A 6,000-nucleotide genomic window follows, 5' to 3' on the forward strand; every position below is an offset into this window, starting at 1 on the left:
CCCGACTACCGTCGGTCTATGCGCATGCTCAAGGCAGTCTGGCAGGACCCAAGGAGACATCTGTGCACTTTTAAAGTGCACAGACACGCTGGGAGGATATATCGCATCCAGACTGCAACAGCCAGAGCAGTCTCGGGAGGGAGCTTGGGATCTCGTCAGGAAGGAGCTTTGCTGGAACAGACAGGTAAGTGTATGGTGCATTTTACTTTATGTGTTGGTGCTTTTAACTGGAGTTGTGTGTGTGTTAGCTGGTGCTTTTAACTGGAGTTATGTGTGTGTTTGCTGGTGCTTTTAACTGGAGGTGTGTGTGTGTGTGTGTGTGTGTGTGTAAATGCCCCAGGTGCTCATGGTGGTGTGGTAGGGAATACCTCAGGCTTGAACCCTGTACCCTGTATGCAGGTGTTAAAGACTTGAGTTCCCTACCCACCACCATTTGTAAAAAAATTGCAGATTTTTGCCTCATATTTGATCTGATCTGTTCCTCATAATATCTGTGGTTTGTAAATGTTGCAATGCTTGATATTTGATGGTGTAGTAGTAGCATTGTTGCCTCACAGCTGCAGGTTCTCAGGTTTGATTCTTGGCTGGGGTTCCTTCTTTGTGGGGTCCGTATCTTCTTCCTGTGTTTGTGTGGGTTTGCTTTTGTGTCCTCCCTTGTTACAAAGACATGTCTGCATTATTTCTTCCTGGGCCTCTGCTGAAAATTGTTTTTTTGTTCCAAGTCAGACTGTCCTGATTAACAAATGTTAAATAAAATTGACAGGCATTTGAATTTCAGACTTCAGGTTTCTGAATGTTTAACTTCTTGCAGATTTGATGGTGCAGTGGTAGTATTGTTGCCTCACAGCTATAGATTTTCTGGTTTGATTCTTGGTTGGGGTGGCTTCTGTGTGGAGTCTGCATCTCCTCCCTGTGTTTGTGTGGATTTGCTTTGGTGCCCTGCCATTTTGCAAAGACGTGTCTGCAGTATTAATTCCTGCATCTCTGCTGAAAATTGTTTTTGTTCTGTCCGCAGTAAAATTGACCGGCATTTCAATTTCAGACTTCAGGTTTCTGAATGTTTAATTCCTTACAGATTTGATGGTGCAGTGGTAGTATTATTGCCTCACAGCTATAGGTTTTCTGGTTTGATTCTTGGTTGGGGTGGCTTCTCTGTGGAGTCTGCATCTCCTCCCTGTGTTTGTGTGGATTTGCTCTGGTGCCCTGCCATTTTACAAAGACGTGTCTGCAGTATTAATCCCTGCGTCTCTGCTGAAAATTGTTTTTGTTCTGTCCGCAGTAAAATTGACCGGCATTTAAATTTCAGACTTCAGGTTTCTGAATGTTAACTTCCTTGCAGATTTGATGGTGCAGTGGTAGTATTGTTGCCTCACAGCTATAGGTTTTCTGATTTGATTCTTGGTTGGGGTGGCTTCTGTGTGGAATCTGCATCTTCTCCCTGTGTTTGTGTGGATTTGCTCTGGTGCCCTGCCATTTTACAAAGACGTGTCTGCAGTATTAATTCCTGCGTCTCTGCTGAAAATTGTTTTTGTTCTGTCCGCAGTAAAATTGACCGGCATTTGAATTTCAGACTTCAGGTTTCTGAATGTTTAGTTCCTTGCATATTTGATGATGCAGTGGTAGTATTGTTGCCTCACAGCTATAGGTTTTCTGGTTTGATTCTTGGTTGGGGTGGCTTCTGTGTGGAGTCTGCATCTTCTCCCTGTGTTTGTGTGGATTTGCTCTGGTGCCCTGCCATTTTACAAAGATGTGTCTACAGTATTAATACCTGCGTCTCTGCTGAAAATTGTTTTTGTTCTGTCCGCAGTAAAATTGACCGGCATTTGAATTTCGGACTTTAGGTTTCTGAATGTTCAATTCCTTGCAGATTTGATGGTGCAGTGGTAGTATTGTTGCCTCACAGCTATAGGTTTTCTGGTTTGATTCTTGCTTGGGGTGGCTTCTGTGTGGAGTCTGCATTTCCTCCCTATGTTTGCGTGGATTTGCTCTGGTGCCCTGCCATTTTACAAAGATGTGTCTGCAGTATTAATCCCTGCGTCTCTGCTGAAAATTGTTTTTGTTCTGTCCGCAGTAAAATTGACCGGCATTTGAATTTCAGACTTCAGGTTTCTGAATGTTAAATTCCTTGCATATTTGATGGTGCAGTGGTAGTATTGTTGCCTCACAGCTATAGGTTTTCTGGTTTGATTTTTGGTTGGGGTGGCTTCTGTGTGGAGTCTGCATCTTCTCCCTGTGTTTGTGTGGATTTGCTCTGGTGCCCTGCCATTTTACAAAGACGTGTCTGCAGTATTAATCCATGCCTCTGCTGAAAATTGTTTTTGTTCTGTCCAGTAAAATTGACCGCATTTGAATTTCAAACTTCATGTTCTTCAGAATACATAGTAGCGACCTTTTTCTAGCAATTTTCTAAGTTTATAAGATGAATATTTTAAATTTGTCCCTATTTTTGGGACTGTATTCCCCATTATTGGCTGTCCAGGTTTTTGTGCTAAGGTTGACAGCTATGGCAAGAACTGAATTCACTGAATATGGACTGTAGAATTGTGCATATTTACTGATAAAGGTGCATTGTAGAATTGTGCATATTTACTGATAATGGTGGACTGTAGAATTGTGCATATTTACTAATAATGGTGGACTGTGGAATTGTGCATATTTACTAATAATGGTGGACTGTAGAATTGTGTATATTTACTAATAATGGTGGACTGTGGAAGTCTGAGTAGACTTTTTTATGATAAATGTTCTCAACTGGGCAGTTTTGCCATTATGGGTGTATATGTTTTGTTTCATTGCTTACTGGAAAAATGTTCAAAACAAATTTAAAACACCCTCTAACAAGTGTACTGTATTGTACAAGGAATATAATTAATTTTAGTACAATGAGGAAGGTGTATCAAAGAGCACATGTATGTTTCATATGCAAGGCCTATGATTCGAAAACAGCCCAAAATTAATCTTTATCTGCCACTGGCAAAATGTATTTTCTTTGAATGTGGGTTTCAATGCTGTTTCAATGAATGTGAGTTTCAAGGGCAGAGAAGTTTTAATGCTAAGTTTTCATTGTGAGACTGCATTGCTTTGTTTAACAGATGACTTAATGTTTGTGCTGTAAAATACAAAATAAAACTTTCAAATGAAGTCCAACTCATCATTGAAGTAAAGCAGTATGCACATTAGTGTTTATGGTAAATGGAGTGAAATAACCAAGTAATGGTTCATTGGAATGGCTGCAGAGGCTCCATTCAACCATTATTTTGTCAGGGGGGGGGGGGCAGCAAACTCAGACAGGCCCAGCTGAACTATACCTCCCAACTGTCCAGATTTTCAAAGAATGAATAGATTTTTGCTTCTTATTGTTGGTTTGTTGTTCATAAAATCTGTAGTTTTAATTCCTAAATGATTTGCCAGAAGTCACTAAATAATAAGTTTCAGACTTCATAACCTTCATAAAAATGCATGTTAAAGTAAGAGCCGTTCTATCAACTGTCTCAATTTATACAAGAGCAATTTTTAGTACTGTTTATATGTGCCCCCAATATATTTGGCCTTGTTCAGATTTACTGCATTAACAGGTTGAAAGGTACATGCAAATAAATTGCTTTATAGAATTAGGCATAGCCAACCTCTCAACTGTCCCCAATTTTTGGCTCAAAATGTTGCTCTTCCCCTAATAATCCCTCCGCAAAATAGCAATTTTGGAAGAAAACATGGAGGGTTTACAATTAAGAAATAACTGTAATAATCAAAGTTATAGATTACTTGAAATGCATGTAGATTCTTTTATTTTGTCAGCTGCTCAAGGTAGCAGTACTAATATTAAAGTGTCCCTTCTTTGACAGGTAGCAGCTGTATTGTGTGTCTATTTTATATTTTTGCATCACATTTTGGTCCATTTTTCATAAAATTGTGATTTTGGCAAATTAGTGACAAATCACTAAAGACTGAAGTTAGAAAATGACAGACATTTGAGTTTCAGATTTTATACCCTTCAGAAAATTCATACTAATGCAAGACCTATTCTATTATCTTTCTAAGTTTATTAGAGCAATATTTAAAATTGTCCTTATTGTTGTGCCTTTGTCCCACTTCTGTGTATGGCTTTGTCCAGATTTCTTGCTCTTGAGGTTGAGAGGTATGACAAATGTGTCAGGGCCATCACAGTCAGCCAGAGAGATTTCAAATTGTGACATGCTTGTTGCACCCCACTCCCCATGTAGTGACTCTGGATGTGTCCAAGCAAGGCAAGGAGTAGTTGTATCTACCTTGGATGGGGAGGACACACTGCATAAGTACTACAGTGGCTTTTCATCTGTCCTTGATTTTGCAGAATGGTCTGGTTTCTGTCATATTTTTGTACTGTTGATTTATGCTTATTACTCAGATTTATGCTTATTACTCAAAGTGCCTGTTGCTCTGTGTTTAAGTAGCAATGCTTTAATGACCATAAGGTAAGCTTGTCTGACAGCGTAAGATGCAAGTAAGCTTTAATAAGCATACTGTTAAAGAATTGCCAACTTTGAAAGCCTTTCTGCTGTTGCCATGCAGAGAATACTTGACTAGATAATGTATAAGCCTTGGGTATTAAAGGACAGGATTCCATTATTTTAAAAAGCTCATTACACTTGTTGGAGACTTCCAGTCATCTCTACAGACTTGACCCGTAAACTAAACAGAATGCCAATCATGTGTGGTCCATAACCTGTACAGTAATCCTTTAAGCAATGTATCTTGAGCTTGTTTCTTGTTTGCTTTTCATTTTTTACTTTTATCATGTTTTCCCCATGAAACAAGTTGTCAGGCAGCAGATCTTTTTTGGATAAGAAACATTTTTACAAGTGGGGGCATCACATAGATTTCTACTTTCAGCATGTTGCTTGGTACTTTAATAAAGCTGAATATATTATAATTAGAACTGCAGTGCAAGGAGAAGTGGTTTGAGTTGAGTGCTTCTGTTTTTTCTTATACTTGATTTTGACTGGCATTCCAGTAATGTATTTAAAAAGTAATTTAATTTTTCATGCCTCACAACCTTTTGTTTCCATCTAGATATTAAGTAAGCTGTCATGCAGCCAATGCATTGAAATATTTTTATTCTTCTACACTTATTTTTGTCTTGATTGGACTTTCATAATGATGGTTTGCCACCCAGGGCAGCGTATTTAATTAAAGTTAGTTTTTTGTGGTTTTGTGCATAGCTCCTCCCCTTTATGGTTGACCACACCCCTTCCATTTGACCCCACCCATTCAGCGTCTCCTGCAGCCCCCCTGTGATTTGAAGTCACCAGCCGCCACTGCCTCTTTGCCAAGGCCAGGGCATACTGGGCACGCCTCCTTCTGCCTACTGGGGCAGGCTCAGGTTGTTCCTCCTCCGAGTCACGCTCTGCCTGTGATGGCATTGGCAATGGTGGAGGGCTGTTTGGCCCGGCCCTATGCTGGTCCTGCTGCAGCTGTTTTTGCAAGATCATATTATGTAGCATAGCACATACCATGACAATTTGGGTACATGTAGTTGGTGTGTACTGCAAGGCTCCACCAGATGTGTCCAGACACCGGAACCGTGACTTGAGCAGCCCAGACACATGCTCTATTACATTACGTGTTTGTGCGTGTGCCTCATTATGGCGTTCCTGTTCAGGTGTGTGTGCATTTCTGATGGGTGTCATCAGCCACGGCTCCAGTGCATAACCTGCATCCCCACTAGGTGTCCGTGTGGGATGTCCCCATTGGCAAATGTCTGGTACAGCTGCGTCAAATGCCAGATGTGGGAATCGTGATAACTCCCGGGGCAGCCAGCACACACATTCATTATTATGCCCTGGGCATCACACACGACCTGGCAGTTGATGGAGGGGAAGCCCTTGCGGTTAATGTAGGCCCTACCCCGCTCACTGGCTGGTGCTTTGATGCGTATGTGCATGCAGTCTATTGCACCCAGTACCTCATGGTATTCCTCTATTTGCTGGAAGAGACGCATATTGCTGGCCAATACCTCACGGG

Source organism: Protopterus annectens, chromosome 3.part0 (genome assembly GCF_019279795.1).
Source record: "Protopterus annectens isolate FY-2018-M chromosome 3.part0, PAN1.0, whole genome shotgun sequence".
NCBI classification, from domain to species: Eukaryota; Metazoa; Chordata; order Ceratodontiformes; family Protopteridae; genus Protopterus; species Protopterus annectens.